Source organism: Epinephelus lanceolatus, chromosome 3, assembly GCF_041903045.1.
Source record: "Epinephelus lanceolatus isolate andai-2023 chromosome 3, ASM4190304v1, whole genome shotgun sequence".
NCBI lineage: Eukaryota > Metazoa > Chordata > Actinopteri > Perciformes > Serranidae > Epinephelus > Epinephelus lanceolatus.
The window spans coordinates 18,009,471-18,029,202 of record NC_135736.1 but is presented as its reverse complement, the minus strand read 5'-3'; positions in this window follow the sequence as shown (position 1 = coordinate 18,029,202).

The following is a 19,732-nucleotide window of genomic DNA, read 5'->3' as shown; positions in this document are numbered from 1 at the left end:
TATGTCTGACCACATGTAAGTATCTCTAATTCCTAAACCAAAAAGAATAGTCTGGGTTTGATGTCCTCATATGTTGGTGACTAAGTGATTTAACGGCTTTTCTGGTCACTTTGACAAACATCAACCAGGGCGTGCACATCACCATCGGGAATCTAGAGCTGCCTAAGCTGAGCAAGAAAATAGCATCCAGGAGAATGAGACTAGCCAATCTCTGCCAGAGAAACCAGGAGCTTCCAGTCAGCAAACTGGTGCTGTGGGAGCCAACACATGGACATTCACAGGGACATCCCACATTAACCTACGTGGATGTGTTGAAGAAAGACACATAACAGGAGCAGGAAGCACTGGAGAGCTAGCCAGATGCATAGAGGACTACTCGTCAGAGGATGAGTGGAGACGCACAGGGCTTGACTGAATAAAAACTGACAATGTAATTTTGTACATTTAGATTTCCATAGTATCAGACAAGGTTAGAATGGATTCTATCAAAGAACTGTAAATAAACCCTGCTTTTAACGTTTAGCTTCCACAGAAAATACATGTTTCATTGACCCTCTTACAATGAATCTTTATGGAAAGTCGGCATATTATGACTGAAAAACAAATTAGAAGGTAAAAACATGACAAATTATGACACAATGAAACATAACATTAATTTCCTTTTTTTCTGCTGCCGAAGATAATAACTTTTTGGGGGCAATCATGCAGCCAATCTGCAAAAGCTAATTTCTGCAAAGGCAGTACAATTATCATTTAAGTGGATGTATTAAAGGAGCAGTTCAGCATTTTGGAAAGTACCGTCATATGTAGCTTGCAGACACAACTCTCGGTGAGGAAGTGACTAAATGCACTCCCCAAAATGCTGAACTAATCCGTTATAATTTTCAGCGTTAAGAAATGTTACATTTTGAGAAACAGATATAGCTGATAAATGTTGGTTGGACTTAGAAAATCTGATATGGTGTGTAATATACTGTTACTGTGCCAAGTGTTTATTTGATATCTCTTTGGTCCATAACACTGATTATTTTGTGGTGCACAAATATCTGATTTTAGATGATATCTGCTGGTTGGGTGCTATAACAGGTGGGCAGATGTGAGGTCTCACATGTTTCTGAAACACTCATTCTAACTGAAGATCTCATGGAGAACTTCCAATTTCATCTGGAATAAAAGGGCCGAAACAGTGAGCAGCAATGTAACGGGACACAGATGTGTGTGTACATGTTGCTGTGCGGTTAGTTTAGCATGTGCATGTCTATACATGTCTGTGTGTGTGTGTGTGTGTGTTTGTGTGTGTTAAAACATGCATGCAATTATACATGTTTTCTCCTTTGCCTCCGTTCCGCTGCATTGAATCCAGCAGCTGGTAAACTGAAACTGGTCTTCATGCCAGAACGTGACGCCCTCCCTGTCAGAGCAGTTGGAGGTGATTCAACCCCCCCACCACCACCACCCTCCTACCATCATCTACAGCCCCCAACCACCACCACCACCACCACTAATAAAACTATGCACTGCCTGTCAATCCATACACTGCAACTCCTCCCCTGCAGTTTACAGGCCCTCACCATGGCGGTGTGTTGAGAGAGTGCTTGCAGGTCTGAGTCCTGCTGTAAGCCGTAAACCTGAGAGGTGTTTACTGGTAGCCAGAGAGTCACCCAGTATGACTGCCAGTAACAGTGGGGAGATGAAACTGAGCTGTGGAGAGATGAACATTAAATGACCTTGGCAAGCGTGCACCAGAAATCATATATAACCTACATAATCTAGAAAGCTGCAATCACGTGACCTTTACACTGACATGAGTAAAGAAGGGAGTAGTATAATGAGCGAAACTCCATGTAAAGAGGCAGGTTTTAAGGTATTGGATGGTCAAAGAAACACGACTTCCCCCCAGGATTGTGATTGTGAGTGATTGTGTCCTGTGTGAAACCAAGTGACCTCTGAGTTATTTTGCGGTTCATCATGTCGCCACCATAGGCCCAGACACACCAAACTAACATCAAAGAACTAGCGGCGACAAAAGCCGACTGTTGTGTCATTTCACTTCACCTGTTGCACCTGCATGTGAGGAAATATCTGTTCACATCAGCTGTCAGCAGTAGTCTGAGTTCATCATTCAAAAAGGGAAACCAGGAGACCCACCTGATGCTAGTTAGCCAGTTAGCACATTAACAACACAGTGTATAAGGAACAGAACATATTTACTGTGTGCCAGTGAACAATACACAAACCATCAGGAAATGTTTCTGCTAAAGAAAAATAATCTTACCTTATGTAATAAGTTTGTTTTGGTCTCACTCCCTCTTGACTTTAGCTGTTTGTTTGCTTTCCTCACGTCTGTACTCTTCTCCTGTGCTGACCTGAACTGCCAATCAGAGTGATTTTATTCACCATTGGGCTCTGCCGTGTCCAATGCTGGTTCAATATGCTGAACTGACTGAGAAAAAAGTCCCAAAAAGGCCAGTGAGAGGTCTAAATTTGACTGACAACTGACCATTAGCTTGGTGTGTCAAGGCGTTAACATAACCTAAGTAACTTTAAGTACATAACTTTATGTTAAGTACATGATGTGATAGCACTATTCATGGGGTGCTAATTAGTTAGATATCATACAAACTATTGTGTGAGGATATGTTGAGAAATCTCCTTTTTTTTCATACAAACTGTTTTTTTCTCAATTGTTTTGTTGGCCCAAGTAACAGCACAAAAACCAGTGAAATGTTAACAGTCATGAAGACAGACAGCAGGGGTTTTTTTTGTTTTGTTCTTGTGTATTTTGTGCTGCTTAATTATGGAAATAATAATATACCTATTTCATAACATTTTTTGCTGTACAAGTAGTTTTGAGCTAATTTGCCACAGGTTTTGAGATACTTGGTCCAGAGATTTCTGTTGCCACCCTAATGAAGGTCAATTTCAGTTTGTGATGCTCAGATCATTAAAAAAATTATATTTTAAAAGACTTATCAGCAACATTCCTGAACAGGTTTCAATGTAGCTACACAGAAACAGTCCCTAAAGAGTTGACAGTTTGGATTATTCAAAGTAAAAGAATTATGAAAAAGTGTGTGCTCTTGAATTCTGGCTTTTAAGAAGAGACTGTAGTGTCAGGTGTGAAGCAGCAATCCCGTTTTACAAAAAAAGCCTCCTGAACACTGACAAAAAAGATGCAAAAAAAGTATCACTTCAGTCCATGTGTACATGGTTACAGTGTGAAAAATTTTGGAGAAAAGAAATCGTTTTGGCCAAGGAATCATCGACAGCACAATTCATCTGTTATCCAGGGTAACCAGGACGTTGTTTGCTGACGAATTGTTAAAATGGAATTTTCTACTGTTGTGAGCACCACAAACCAAAAGCTGTTCACCTCAATTATGTTAGTGTTGAAACAGAAATCTCAAAACTTGGACAAATAAAACCAAAACTATCTCACTATAAATTCCACTAGAGGTTGTTTTTGGAAAAAGTGTTTTTTCCCTCATATTTTGGATGAACTGACCCTTTAAAGTAATCATCTGTGTATTAGATTATAGGCTGTAAAAAGGACCACAGTACTGGTTTTTAAAGGCGGCTGGGAAACAGATGTGGGCTTGTAAGGTTTGATTTGATTAAACCCAGTGCCTCACAGCGAAGTCAACCTTGCTTTGTGCTCCACACCTTCAACATACAACAATGTTTGGATTTCCTCAGTGGATGTAACGATTCTATGATGGGATGTTTGGCAGTGTAAAATGAGCCTGTATTATGTTTCATGCAAAACACTAACATTTACAAGTTAGCTCGGATAAACCCCCAAACTCTCAAACTACCTACAGCTTGTCAATCCTATCATCACAGCTCTGAGAGTTGTATTTACTGAGACATGAAAACAAACGTCAGAAGTGTTTTAGCGGCTCCGGTGCTAACACGCCACAGAAGCTGGGCTGTGACGGAGGCTGGGAATGTGTTTGGCACGTTTTACCGCTGACCTGTGGGACAACACTGCCACTTGTATCACACATAGGGTTGAAGGTCAGTGTTTCATGTCCCTGTATAGGATTACAGGCAGCCAGGTCTTTGTTCTGGACCAGTCCTGATAGATGAGCTTGCACAAATGGCTGCCATGATGAGGGACATGATGGAGAGCAGACGAGTATTTAGTCTGGGTGGATGTTCTCCATCAGGTCCACACATGCAACAGCATCCTATTTGAATTAAGTAATTGCCCAAATAAAGGTTAATAGGGGCAATAAACTTCTGCATGTTCACTGTACATGTGATAGTCGCTTGTAAAACACAACCTTGATCACAACAGGACGTATAGGATGTGGTTAAATAGGAGCTAACAGGGTTTTTAATGAGAGCTGAAAAATATCTGAATGACAAAACCTGCTGGTTTCCTGCCATTCTTACACTCATGGTCTGTAAAGAATATACCCAAGAAAATAGTCTTGGATAAAATCTTTCTGGTATAATATACACATACACTCACGTTTACCGCCATCTGAACCATAAATAGTATAAATACACACACTCTGTCCACTTCAATGATCATCTGTCATCAACAGGTGTGTCATAGCACTTAAACCAAACGCTCACAAACACATTATTAACGCCTCTAATGCCCCTCCATGTAAAAATGAAGCCAAATAAACACGTACTAATCTTCTGGGTAATCTCCCATGCGACGGCAGATCCTGACTTTCCTGTTGGGATTTCTGTGCAGAGATTGCTTTGTGGTCCAGAGTTTATTGTGTTTGTCCAGCAGTTTGAGTCTGGTGCTGAGTTTTATTTTATGGTGGCAGGGCAGATGAAAGGTTTCCCTCCACTGGGCTAAGATAAACAGTAGTTCACAATCACAACCGGGGCTGTATGAGAGGCTCAAAATGTGCCATGTAAACACACATTAATCAACATGTGGAAAAATTCTCAAGAGCACCAAATGGATCATAAAAAGGAAAAGTGTTGAGTTAAAACTAGGCCTGCTACATCTACTCTAGGCCAAGCTACGTTACTGTATTTATAAGATCTGCAGTCGGATGAGTGGATTTAACAGTAAGTGTGTGTGTGTGTGTGTGTGTGTGTTTATGGTGGTCATTTAAAGCAGGGTACTGTAAACAGGATAAACAGGAGGTTTTGAAGGGTTTAAGGTGTGTGTGTTTGGGGGTGGGGGGGTTACAAAGGGGGATGGGTGTGTGATGTGATTTTTGGGGGGTCCCTGTTATCAGTTAGCACGTTTTTCCCTGAGCCTCAGCAGCTGGCCTCTCAAGGGGAACACTGACACACACACACACACACACACACACACACACACACACATACACACACACGGTCCTTGTTGAAGATAACTTTAGCAAGATGATAACCGTGTTAATCAGTAATGAATCAAATCATCTCTCCACAGTCCAGAATTTAAGAAATTCGGCACATCAGCGGAGGCCAGCATGCACAAAATGTTTCATTGTGTATCCAAGTATATCAGTGATGCATTCATCACAGAGGTTTCACAAAGATTTCTTTGTGACAGAACGAAAAAATGAATACTATGGATATCTTTACAATACTTGAAGGCATGCTCTGCAGAACATTTCCTGACAAAAAAAGCAATGTCTAGACTCATACACACAAGTAATCACTCTTAATCATCACTTATGACCCACAGAAGTGTGTGGTGTTGTTTTGTATGCAGAGAATCTGCCCACTGCCTGTATTGCCTTGTTATTTTGCTGTGGTCAAGACACTTTTGGGTGAACAGCCCACAGCCAAAAGCAATGTACAGGTGAGGATGGAGAGCTGCCTAAGGTGTAGGGACCGCACATGGAAGCTATGAAAATAATAAAAATGAATAAATAAAACAACGCTGAAAAATGGAAATGTGGTGAGGCAAAAATGTCAAGTGGACAAAGCAACGCGTAGTTGGCCTGTTTTCTGTTGGACAGCTAGGTGTCATGGTTAGCTTAGTTCACTTGTTAAAGTTTCGGCTTTTCCATTTCAGCTTGATATTGTTCCTACAATAGTACAGTAGCTTGCTAGCTACACAAGCGGTGTAAGGAGGAGGGGCCAAGCTTGAATGTTGTGTATGCAAACAGACATGCATGGTATACCTTTAATCAAAACTATACTGGAATAAATGCAGAAATACTGAATTAAGAATGTGTTCAAAGAGCATGTCATAAAGGTAAGAGATCCTCTGCATGTCAGCATAGTTCAGTGGGATGCAGGTCAAATGCAGGCACAATGTGAATATTAGAAGGCTTTAAAACAAGATTTAGCTTAAAATGCATCTATTTTTTGCTATTGTGGTTTTAGGGAGATTGTTCTTTTGGTCCAGACTGAAATACAATTCAACAACTGTCAGCTAGATTTCTGTGACATTTTCTATCAACATTCATTGTCTCCAGAGGGTGAACTCTAAAGACTTTGATGAACCCCTCAGTAGACTTATCTTATGACACCTGAAGGTTCACCTATTTGGTTTTGAGTGAAATGTACTCTCAGTAACTCATGGGTGGACATTTGGTACACACATTTATGTCCCCCTAAGGAGGATTGACATAAGGGACAGGACAGTAATAACTCTGATGATCATCTGACTTTTAATCTGGCACCCTCATCAATTTTTGCCTTGAGACCAAAAACCAGCAAAACTTAAGACACTCCTACCATCCTCAGCTACACTTTTGGTCTCATTCAAGAAATGTTAGTAAATCTGTGAGTAGATGTAAAACCTTTGTACTAAAAACCTACACTGGATTCATAAACGCTGCGAAAAAATTGGATTTGATCGTAGGCACGTGTGTATGTTAAGGAATGCCAATCAATTGTAAATTGATAGCACGCTCCTGCTAGTCAGCAATTAGCTTACATTCCCGCCCATGAATAGCCAGTGACCACCATATATGGAGGTGATAATCACGATGTAATCCTGTGAACATGGAGCTAACAAAGAAAGAGCGAAAGACCATCCAAGAAGTTAAACGAAAATGGTTTGATGTGAACCTTGATAGAAAAAAATGCAACAGCTACAGAAGGAGACTCTTCTTAGTCACAGCTACAGATGAGCACATTGCTTGCATCATGGGAGAGACCTCGTGACATGCCTTCACTGGAGCAGCAAACTCAAAGGGCAGGTGATGTATGTTTTATATAGCTGTTAAATCGCTGTACATTCTGACAGTCATCACTAACAGCTTAGTGTTTGGTTAGTAACATGGATCTCACAGTCTTGCCACTCAAACAGAAGATAAATTTGTGGAGTGGGAAAGGGATGCCAGAAATGTAGAAACAACAGGTATTAAATCAATTTAAATCACCCATTCACATTTTTTAGAAACCTAATCTGAATCTTAAATCTGCTAATTGCCAACTAATTTAACTAAATGTGTTAGATTTCTAATCTTTTGTCATGTTTAACTTATGTGTTCAAAGGTATCTGCGTATAGTGAACATAACAGAGCACAATATAAATCAAAATTGTAATTTCTAATAAGGATAAGCAATATCTATGTACACACCTTATTTATGAATCATTTATTCCTTATTTACACGAACACTACGAGCAGTCAGAAGCAGGTGCAGATTTTGCACCTATGAAAAGATCCGAGCTGCTAACATATTGATGAATATCAAAATACACGTAAATTTCTTCCTGTGAACAAATTTGTGCTACTGGTAGCATGCTAACACACTAAAATAAGATGACAACATTCAGCTCAAAGCATTGCTGTGTGTAAGCCTCACATAGTAGAGTCTGCTGTCTCTGTTTGTGTTGTTTCTCTTTCACCAGCATTTTTGCCAGTAGTTAAGCAAGTACTTAGTCTCATTTCATCTATTTAAAAATGTACTCAATTACAGTAACTTAAAGCATCATAGAAAAAAAACTCAAATGAAACTTTGAATAATATTCATTTAGAAATAATCACATGTAGGAAACTGGGTTTCTGTTGTGCAAATGAGACAAAATTGACATTTCAAATGTAACTGGTATTTTCAAGCATTTAGTGCATACAGTATAATATGGCTAGTGATTAACTGATGAAACAAAGTGTCAGAGTATTTTCACTACAACAACATTTAATCTATAATGATGAGGCGTATTAGTTTTGATGGCACTGAAAAGATTTGACATTTTCCACCACTGAAATTAAGAAACACAGTCGTGACAGAAATGTTGTCAGCACACACTATACAACAGTTTTAATGAGTAAATACAAATAATAGCACAGCATTATACCAGCACTCAGAGGGCAGCAGTCTAAAAGAAACAATGACTAAACACCAAAGAGGTCTTGGCTGAACGAAACCTGGAGAGAGCGCCTCATTGAGTCAGCCTCTTGACCATTTTAATCCTGCGTTCCCCATTCACATGTACAGCACATACAGTCAGAAAGCTATGGATTCCGGCAGAGAGCGATGATAAAGGCATTTCCATCTGAATGAGCGTCTGGTCTTTAGGTAGAAACGTCCTGAATGTGTTTGAAGTTTTCAGCTCTCCTTGGCTGTCAGTTACAAGAGAAAGGCCTCTCAGTGACTAATCCAGTTTACTTTGTGCCTGTCTGCGGAGGAGAGCATCTGGCATGACACCAAATGCCACTCAATAGATGCTTTTCCAAACAAAAGCAAGAAGAAAAAAAAAATGGCCTCCCCTCCTCTGCTCTCCTCCTCCTCGCTCCCTATTTCCTGCTTGACAAGCACATTGAATCCATCTTGTCTTTCATATATTTGTCAAGAGCATGGCTTGTCTGACCCTGTTGCCATGGTTTCAGCTCCTGTATAGGGTAAGACATGTGTTTACTGTATATATTATGGGATGCTGAGAAAAGAGAGGGCGGATTGGAGTGCTGGTGCCCTTTGGTGCCACATTCAAGTGTGTGAGACTGTGTGTTTCTAATGCTATAGGCAGTTGTCTGCTCCTCTTCTCAGCAGAGCAGGAGGCCATATGAAGGGATGGTCATCACAAACTCAGACTCTAATTGGATGGGATGTTCCATGAACGCTCAGTGACCGCGGGTGTGCGGTTAAACCACATGAGGCTGTTTCTGTAAATGTGTGTGCGTTTGTTGTATGTAAAGGCTGCTGCTGAGAACAAGTGCTTGGGACAAAACTTCCCTTAAAAGTTCCTCAAATACCCACAGATTCTTAAACATGGAGGCCAAAGATGCCCTTGATAATTTTGGAATTCATCCTATTCCTATTTTCTTAATCAAATTTATCATTTGGTACAATAAAGGTTGTCATTTGTGGGAGCTCATGATCCAGGACAGGGGATTTTGCTCAGGAAACAGTTCAGTAAACAGCATGAAGCTACAAAAAAAAAATTGGCCAGCTGTATGAGAAAATATTGACCCCAGACAGCAACAGAAAAATAATACAATCAACAGTGTTATAAAAAAAAGAAACTCGACAAAGAGTTGGATACAGAATGAGAACAGAGAATTCTGAAACAGTACCAGTTTCCAGGAATACACAAGAAGCATGGATAATAAAAGAACCGCAGTATTATTTCACAGATCGATCAAATTGTCTGTAAGTGCATGGATGGATTACTGAACAGGCACAGGTCCAGGGCCCAAAGCACTCCTGGTTTTCACTTAAAAAACATCACTCAAATTAACAAATACTAACCAGGAAAAGACTGAAAATTACCATAAAGAGATACACAGGTACAACAAAGAGACACAATAACTACAAAACAGGCAACACAACCACAAAGAGAACCAAAATTACTTCAAAGAGACACAAAATTACCAAAAGAAGACAAAAAATAACCCCAAGGAGACATAAAATAACCTTGAAGAGACACAAAATAACCAAAGAAAATGGAAAGTAACTTCATAGAGACACATAATTACTTTAAAGAGATGTAAATTGACTACAAAGAGATACAAAAGAACCAGAAGAAGATGTAAAATAACTTCAAACACACACAAATTACCTCAAAGAGATACAAAATTACCTCAAAGAGACACAAAAAAACTACAAAGAGACAAAATGACCACAATGAGACACAAAATGACTACAAAGAGATGCAAAAGAACCAATAGAAGATGTAAAATTACTTCAAGGAGACACAAAATTACCTCAAAGACACAAAAAAACAACTAAAAGAAGATGTAAAAAAACTTCAAAGAGACCCAAAACAACCAAAAGAATATGTAAAATTACTTCAAGGAGACACAAAATTACCACAAAGAGACATAAAATGACTACAAAGAGACAGACAATAATCTCAGAGACATAAAATTACATCAAAGAGACACAAAATGACTACAAAGAGAAGCCAAACAACCAAAAGAAGACGTAAAATTACTTCAAGGCGGCACAAAATTACCTCAAAGAGACACAAAACAACCAAAAGAAGATGTAAAATTACTTCAAGGAGACACAAAATTACCACAAAGAGACATAAAGTGACTACAAAGAGACAGAGAACTACCTTAAAAAGACAAAACAAATGCCTCAAAGAGACACAAAATAACCACAAAGAGACACAATACCCCAAAAACATGCATTAAGACTAAAAGGAGATGCAAAGCCACCACAAAGTCTGTGTGTCTTGCTCCTGTGTAGGACAGGTGGTAGGGTCTTTTGCAGATCTGTGACCAGGGGCCCATCGTCTCATAATCTGCCTATGTAAAAGGGTGTGTTGATGAGTGCACTGAGCATGATAGCACATGCACAACTTTTGGGTGTTCCCATTTTGTGCCACTGACAGCACACGCAGGCTTCATCTGAATGTGACAGTTTTCATGACATCACCTCAAATCTCGGTAGAAAAGATACAGTAATGGCAGCCGCTGTTTGCCCCTCCTCCTTAAAACAGTCCCGTGGCGATGCGTGATTGAGGGGTACGTTTCGACTTGACAAGTTTAATTTTCCTGAGTTTGTCTCAAGCCCAACCTGACGGAGGCCAAGAAGACTCGTAGAGAAAAGGAGATAAATTGAAAACACCAGGTTACATGGCAGAGTTTTAAAGCACATGTTCCTCTGTTGAGCTTTTCAGCCTTGGCAAATTAAAGTCGATTTGGCTCACACACACTCTAACAACTCTGCAAACAGCAGCATTTTGTCGAGCGCACTCTTTGCTAAATCTGTAGTTTGTTCTGCACTGAGGCAATTCACTGTGTAAAACCTGTGCAGTCAAATGAGAAAGGATGCGGTCTTTGTGATGTAAATTACTTATGGGCTCTGAAGACTTAATGGGATGTATGTCTGGCACATCAGGAACAAATCTGTTGGCTTTGGCACACACATAACTTTTATTTAAACACCACACACAGACACGTTATTTCTATGGAACGAGGCCAGAGCTGAGGCCGTGCTGGGATGTGATCCTCAGAGTGCTGGGACGGAGCTGAGGTCATGACCCCGGCAGATTGGACAGCCAGTATCAGTGTGAGTCCTCCTCACTGCTCCCAGTTTGGCCAGAAGTCACACGCTGGCAGGTGGAAGGCATGCGGTACTTTCTCTTTCTAAACTGTTAGAGCTACAATAGTAGACAGGGTGCTTGTGCTTCGACAGCCAACACAGTCTTGTGTTAAACAGAGAGAGACTGTTTCTGGAAAGGTGTTTTATTCCAATCGACTTGCCAAACAGAACTTGGCTAATATTACATTAGGACTGTTGCTATGGTTAAACGCTAACAAAAGCCAACACGGGTTCTGTTGTTATTACTGTGGATGCTTTCCTATCCTCCACATGTCTCATTTTAACTGTGTAATATCAAGATCATACTCGACATTGAACACTGGATGTACCTGTGTGTGGCGGAGCAGTCCAAAATGAATGTATTTCTTCAGCGTAGGAGTCTGCCTCTTCTAACTAAGATGGAAAATTTATAAAATGAACACCAACAAAAATGGTCTTGTATCAGTGTTAGCTGGGTAAGTTATTTGAAATATGGTATAGATAACTCAATACATACAGTGGTGGAAAAAAGTTTTCGGACACCCCATGCATTTGTGAAATATTGCATTAAGAATCACTCTTAGGTCTTCAAGTGCAATTTCTTTTAGTACAGTCACAGCCAAAATACTAAATAAATCCTAAAAAAAAGCCATTAAAAACTTAAAATCGATTGGTTCCATAAAAATACATAAGAAATTTTGAGTATTGGGTCATTTTGGTACCAGGGATGAAGGTCGTTCTTTTTATTAAAAGACACAATTTTTGTTGCCAAGCTTCGTGTCTACATAAAGCCAGCACATTTGAAAGTTCTTCAGACACAAAAATGGCTAAAACAAGGAACCTAATGCAGGAAACACGCCTGAAGATAAAGATTCTCAGCCAGGAAGGGTACAGCTGCCGCCAGATAGCCAGGAAGTGGAGATGCAGTCCTTCAGCAGTTGGATACACTCTGCAGAAATACAGACGAACCAACAGCTTGGAAGACAAACCAAGATCTGGGCGTCCAAGGGTTTCTTCAGCACGAAATGACCGCATCCTGATCCGCATGTGCAGGCAAAACTGCCGAATGACATCACAGGAGCTTCAGCAGCAGTGGTCAAACCAAACTGGTGTCCAGTGTTCCACCCGCACTGTACGTGGCCGACTTTTAGATCATGGCTTAAGGTCCTACAAGGCTATCAAGAAGCCCCTGATCAATGAGAGACAGAGGTTAGCCCGGCGTCGTTGGGCCCAGGCACACAAGAACTGGACAGCCAGGAACTGGAAGAAGATTTTGTGGTCAGATGAGTCCAGTTTCCAGCTTTATCTTCCTCCTACTAATGTGAGGGTACGCAGAAGGCCAGGCGAAGCATTATCTCCAGCATGTACAGTACCTACTGTCAAGCATGGTGGAGGCAGTATCATGGTTTGGGGATACATGAGTGCTGCTGGTGTTGGTCATCTCACTGTCTGTGATGGCACATTGAACTCTACCAAGTATTGTACCATTCTCGAAACCCACATGCTCCCTTCTGCGCGTGCACTGTTCCGTCGAGGTAAAAACTGGATGTTTCAACAAGATAATGCCCCTTGCCACACATCCAAGGCCAGTAGAACTTGGCTGCAGGAGCACAGTATCCAGGTCTTAGAGTGGCCAGCTCAATCCCCAGACATGAGCCCCATTGAAAATCTGTGGTGGATTATCAAAAGGTCTGTTTCAAAGCATAAACCAAAGAATTTAGAAGAATTAAAAGCAGTAATTCAAGAAGAATGGGACAAGATTACCCCTCAACAGTGTGAAAGGCTCGTGGGGAGCATGCCAGCCAGGGTGAGAGCTCTACTACGTGCCAATGGCAGGACTACTAAATATTAATTTGATGATATGATGGTTTATTTATTTTTTGTTCAGTTTTGAACACATTCTCTGTTATTTGTTGACTGTGATACCGACAATGTTGAGAACTGACATATTGAAACTGTCAAGAATTTAGTTTTGTTAGTTTTTCTTGTAAACAATAAACAAAAAAATATAATTTGTATTTGTTTGTATCTGTCTAATGCAGCCACACCTTTTGAAACACAAAAAAGATTTTTCCACAAATATTTCATGATAATATTTGAGATTGTGTAAAATTTTAAGGGTGTCCGAAAACTTTTTTCCACCACTGTATGTTTAAAAAGTACCCATATGACTCTACTAATCACTCAGCATAAAGAGTAATTTGTGACATTGCTTGTTACATGCTAACTTTGTTGACGAGCCCGGCTCAAAATGTCCAAAGTACCTTCCAACAAATCCAATGTGTATTACACATGTTTCTAAACTAAGGAAAAGACATCGTGGTTTAATGAGTAGCTAGCCCACAGTTTGGAAGTATCTAATGACAATTAATAGCTAGCTTAGACTACATGTAGCTCTCTAAAGGTCCTCATATACCCCATTTCAACCAAATTAGCTCTCCTTCTTGAACTGGTTCCATTCAGGACTGTTGGGACCTTGGTGCTCTCTTGTGAATGACACCACATTTCCATTAGTTTACATCAGAGCCACTGTAATCAAGGATGTGTCATCAACAGAGGTCGTTGCACAACGCACAGCGAAAGTAAATAATTGTAGCAAGATGGGCCTCACTGATTACCTGCGGCCTTGTTATTTCTTTTTATCAAAAAATAAGCACAGATCAAGTATTAAGAGCACTGCATGCTTTTTTTGCCTATGATTTCTTACTCAATGTTTCTGTTGTTTTCTGTTGTATTCTCCATCCTCTCTTTTCAACCCAAAGAATATAACACACCAACTGATGTCGTCATGGTTAGCACTTCAAGTCAAGGAAAACCTGCTATTTCTTGCTTCCAGCTTGGAACCAGCTTTTTGGGTTTCCGAACCACTTAATATTTGGTCAGAATGCTCCAAACTGTTCAAAATTATGTGCGGGAACGGAAACAGAATGTTGGTGAAAAAGGAGTAGCTATCAGTGAGCGGTGGAGTTGACACACGTCTAACTTTGTACAAAACCAGGTGACTCCTGAGTAGTGGCTTACCAGTGGCAGTAACATTAGCAAGCCAGATAAAAACACATGATGTGTAAAAAAACAAAACAAAACACTGGTGTTCCTGGAAGGCTTACTTACTGTTTTGTTGAAGCTAGCGGCTAACTACAATACCTCCAGCCACTCCAGCCCCTAAGGCAGGCTAACATATCCTGGATAGTTTATCTACTGAATGCAGAGTGAGCTTTAAATGATGACCCATCTACTGTAACTATGCAGACCAATTTGTATTTCAGTAATGGCTGAAATACAAACTGTAATCCCTTAGATCACTTGTTACTATTAAGAGTTATCATTACGTATTACAAAGTAATGCTTTACTTTTCAACATGGCTCATTATTCTAACCCCTCAGTGTATCCTCATGCTAAATTCATATGACATCTAACTAATTAGCACCCATCATATCATCATCATAATATGTACTTAACTTAAAGATACGTACTTAACATTAAGTTACATAGATTAGATTTATGCAAGTAAAGATATGTAGGATTGGTTTAGGAAAAGAAATATGGCGGGGGCATACCTTAAAATAACTCAATGTTCACCTGGTTTAACAAGCTCTCTAACATCAGTCTCCCGAGGGAAAGTCCTGTATTGTTTGACCAACCCAAACCTGCTGCCATTCGTGAACATTTGGTCTTTATACTACTTCCTTCCTAACTCCTGTCAGCGCTTGGTCACATGGTTGCAGCCTTCCGGATTAGGTGAGTTATACACAAATTACTGGCTCCTGATTACATGGGTTATATAATTGTGGTACATTACTTTTCACAGGCATACATATAAACAGTGCAGGAGAATAGCCTGAACCTCTACACGACCTGTGTCAAGAACATTTTATCACAAGAAACATTAATTCAAACCTTCACCAAACAGGTGGCTTGGCAAAAACTAGTGTTATGAAAAACACGAGTATCAGTTTTCCTAGCACATGGTGTGAAAATGTTTTTTATACCACACAAACCATCTCGTGAGCACATTTGTGTCAAACATCTCACTCAGATAAATGTCAGGCTACTTGCTGAGACAGATTATTACCTGAGACATTCTCAATGGTCTCGTCTTATTGTTTCCCATTTCATGACAAGCTGTTTCACCTCTCAGTTTCCCCCGTTTCACCCAATTTTCCTTGTCTTCACTCTCACCCCTCATCTCTTTCAATGTTTTTTTTCCTCCTCTAAACTGGTCTTTGCGTCTTCTAATGTTACCAGTCATTTATTCTGTCCGTTTACGAACGCAGCAGGCTTGTTTTCAAAGCATTAGAGCCTGTTCTTCCTGTCAGCAGAGAAAACCCAGCAGAGTTGATAGCATCTAAGGGAACTCAGCAGCCTTCCTGCCAACATATTCTAGAGAGAGAAAGATTAAAGGGCACCCAGCCAGGGCAGCCTGACTGGTAATCTGCACACAGACACACACAAACACAAACCACTAGTTAACGTATGAAAACATGTTTCTATCCACATACACAACAGCACATTTACGATCAAGCAACCTTAGAAGTCTGGCACTTTATGTGTTTTTTGCTTTCTGTGCACAAGCAAGGCTAATTATGCATAGACCCAATGGTGGTTATTATCCTAGAATTTTATTAAGGACTAGATGCTTCATGGTGTAGTTTTTCTGCTGGTCACTAATTACTTCAGGCAGCTCACTGAAGATGTGCTAATTGATTTTAGCTGTTTCATCCATGCTTCACAATCATTGGCTTGTTCACAGCTCTGTGGCTAGTGTGGAGTTCAGGCTAGTTTCCCTTTACTAACGTTAGGCGAATATTATGAGTTGGGCGCATTGAGATAAACAGCTGGTGGTGCTAATTCTCCAGCCGGGTACCATTAAACCATCACAGGAGAGGAGGGTGCACCAGGGTGACGTAAGTAAAAAGGCACTATGAAAATTTTAAAGAAACAAAAACATGTACTAGAAAATGTGATGTAAATATGGCATTTATATTTGTGTTGTGCATTAATATGAGAAACGTCACAGTCTCATTGCTCCTCACAGATCTGACGTTTCTGTTTGCGATGTTTTAGTGGAGTGGTAATGTGCCTCATTTACATCATGATTCACTTGCTTAGTTTGTTTCAGAAACACATTGTCACATTTTGCTTTGCATACCTACTCCTTTTTTAACACAAATTGAAAATGTGCATTAAAAACAAGATTTAATGTTCATGTATGTTTATTAAAAATGTGTATATGAGTTCTTTCAGCAAAACTCCTGTATAAACATTTGCAATAAATGGTTATGTTTACTCAATGTCCTGCATTTCTTCTTTTGTGTTTTTTGGTTTTGAAAAGCAAAAACTGACCCCTTCTTTCACGTTTCACGTTCATGTTTTAGGTAGGTTTCCATTTTTCATTACCAGCATCTGCATTATGTGACTAACTGAAAAAAATCTTGCATTCCAGTGTGTGGACTGCATCACAGTGAAATTAAACGGAACCAAAGTCTAGTTTTTGGGAAGCGAGGAGTAAACACAGACGTTGCTTACTTTCTGAGTTTCTCATCTCAAACAAGCAGCGCTTCTCATGGGATGTGCCGTTTCCCAATAGGCTCTTTAATGATTAACTGCTGTGAAAACACAGACATAATAGAATACAATATCATTGAAATGACCAACCATACATCATCAAATGTTTTGAATGGGGGCCATGTATATTTAGACTGTAGAAACAAGAAAGAATAATGTGACAAAACTGGTTCCATTACAGCTAAGAGGTCTTGAACTTCAAAACAAGCCTTCAGCGATAAATAAAAAGAGTTCTGACTGTTAATCGTGCTACGCTTTAATGTAAACATCCCCCCTTTTAATCTTACAGATGATCTCTATCGCATTATCTACTACGATAAATAGTTTCATGTTGAGCATTGAGTTGAGTTGAGTTTTAGGACCAAGAAATGGGCTGCTACTCAGACCATTTTTGTCCACTCAGCTTTTTTACTGGAGACCCATTAACTGGTATTATGAGTCCCCTCCTCTCAGTATCATCAATTTATGACCCGTCTGTGGAAACATGACAGGACTTTCTCTCTCCTCCTCCTTCTTCTTCTCTCTAGACAGAGGGATAACAAGAGGAGAGCTTAACCCGCCCATTGAAGTCTCTGTAAGATGGTTCCCAGATGGAAGAGAGTTGTAAATCCTCACACTAAATGTGACGTGACAGATCAAAGTCCACATGCCGCTTTCCTCTGAAACAGTGGCACAGGTTGTTCGTAGGTTTCTTATTGATCTCTGTGCTGAATAAAAACGATTCTCTTATACCCAGAGGAAGTGAAACATGTGGGGCGGTGCGGTTATCTTGCAGATGTGGACATCGATTTCAGTGGACAGACATAATGGACCTTTATGTCCACATCTTTAACACAAAGTGACAGCTCTCAGAAGATAATGAACAACATATGACATCAATATGACAGTCACTTTGTCAAATATGTCATCAGCTCACTCTGGAATTTGTATGTATTTCCTGTGAGCCAGTGAACATCCTGTGGAGGTTTAACATTTGATATCTGTCTTTAAGCTGACACTTGATTCATAGTATCCCATGCTATGATGAGGCAGATAATAACTGTGGAAAAAAAGTGTTATAGTGTGTTGTAAATATCTCTCATATCACCATATGAGGTAATTTGTAAGGTGCATCATGGAGCCATAAGTGCTTGCAGTTATAGCAAGGAATGAAGCCAGTAATCTAGCAGACGTTTGTGTTAGGGTTTGAATGTTTCATCATCTAAAATGTACATCAGGAAAATCCTATTGTGCTGATTATGTTAAAGGGGAACTAATGTTTTTTTCAACCTGGGCCCTATTTTCCGATCTACTTTTGTCTAAATGAGTGATAGGATGTTCAATATTCGACATTTCTTCAGTACGAAGCTAGGGCTGACCTGCCTGCAGCCCGTGAGCGCACGCTATATTAAATAATAGGGCACTCAGACAGCGCCAAGCAATGTCAAAATACGACATGTTTTCACACAGATAGGCTCGGATTGTTAGTATAATTATCCGACAACATAACGGAAAGGAGAAATGAACGTCTGTGTTTACCTTTAGCTGGATTCAGACATGTTCCTCTGCCTATTGCTGCTCCCTCTCTCTCCTCGTCCGCTCTTCAGTTTCAATGAGCTCTGCATCCGTGTACGTCTGTGTACTCCGTGTTCAAATAAATACGGGCGGTCATCAAATTCAAATGGCTCATCCAGATCCAGTTGGTCAAAATCATGTAAAAATTCAGTCATGACTATTACTCCAAACAGAGTAACTCCTGGCGTTTGTAAGGTCAGTCCAGCGGTAATTTCCTGCAACAACTCAAATCTCGCGAGACGTGAGATTTCAGAGGCAGACTTTCACTCTCTGAGTGAGTGTATTGACTTGCCACAACAATCATGTCACGATTTTGACCAACTGGATCTGGATATACCGTATTTTTCTTATTAACAAATCCCATAAAATGACCAAAACCAACGTGTACAGTCCTTCTTTCGATTCCTCCTGACTTCTTTACCCTGTCTGTGCTTCCCAGCCTCAATCCTACCAAAGATGGAAATCTGTAAGAAGTTATAGTTCATATTTCATAATAATGTATCAAATGACAATGTGAAAAAAAATGAAAATGTGAAAAGGGGTCATTCGAAGTGATACATTTACAGAGAATTATCACCTGAAGCTGCAGCTCCCCTCGAATTTATAGAGCTTTTGTTGTGAGTTTCAGGTCATTGGTTAGCTGTCTGGCCCACAACTTTTTTGTTTTGGCTATTTTGCTCTCATTTTTCTCATAGTGTTTTTTTGGCAGCTCTTTTCAGCCAAAAGAAAAAGCTCTAAAAACCCACTCTAAACTACCTTCTCAGCAGCAAACAGCAGTCAAACACAATTAGTTACAAGCTGGTGAAAACAGTGGAGCATTTAGCAGCAAAAGAGCCAGATATTTCCCCCACAAGGTGGTGGAGACCAAAAACAAAGCCAAAAGAGAGTGAATATTGGACTTTCATTCACAAGGGGATGGAGACACACCTCCAAATAAATGGTAATGTTGCTCTGTAACTGTTGGATATGAAAATAAGTGATTGCACCAAGTTCATCATACCAACTTAAAAGATGATGACAGGAGGACAGTCTATAACCATATACCTAACATATCCAGAAAACTTCAAATGCTCCCGACTTAGTATTGATGAGATAAAGCTTTATATTCCTCACCTTCGGTGCGCACGGATGAAAAGTGAAATGAAGTGCATGAAATGAAGCATGGCAAAAGCTTCGAGAGTGTCTGATCCTTTCAAGCTTTATCTCTGGCAACGCTAGATT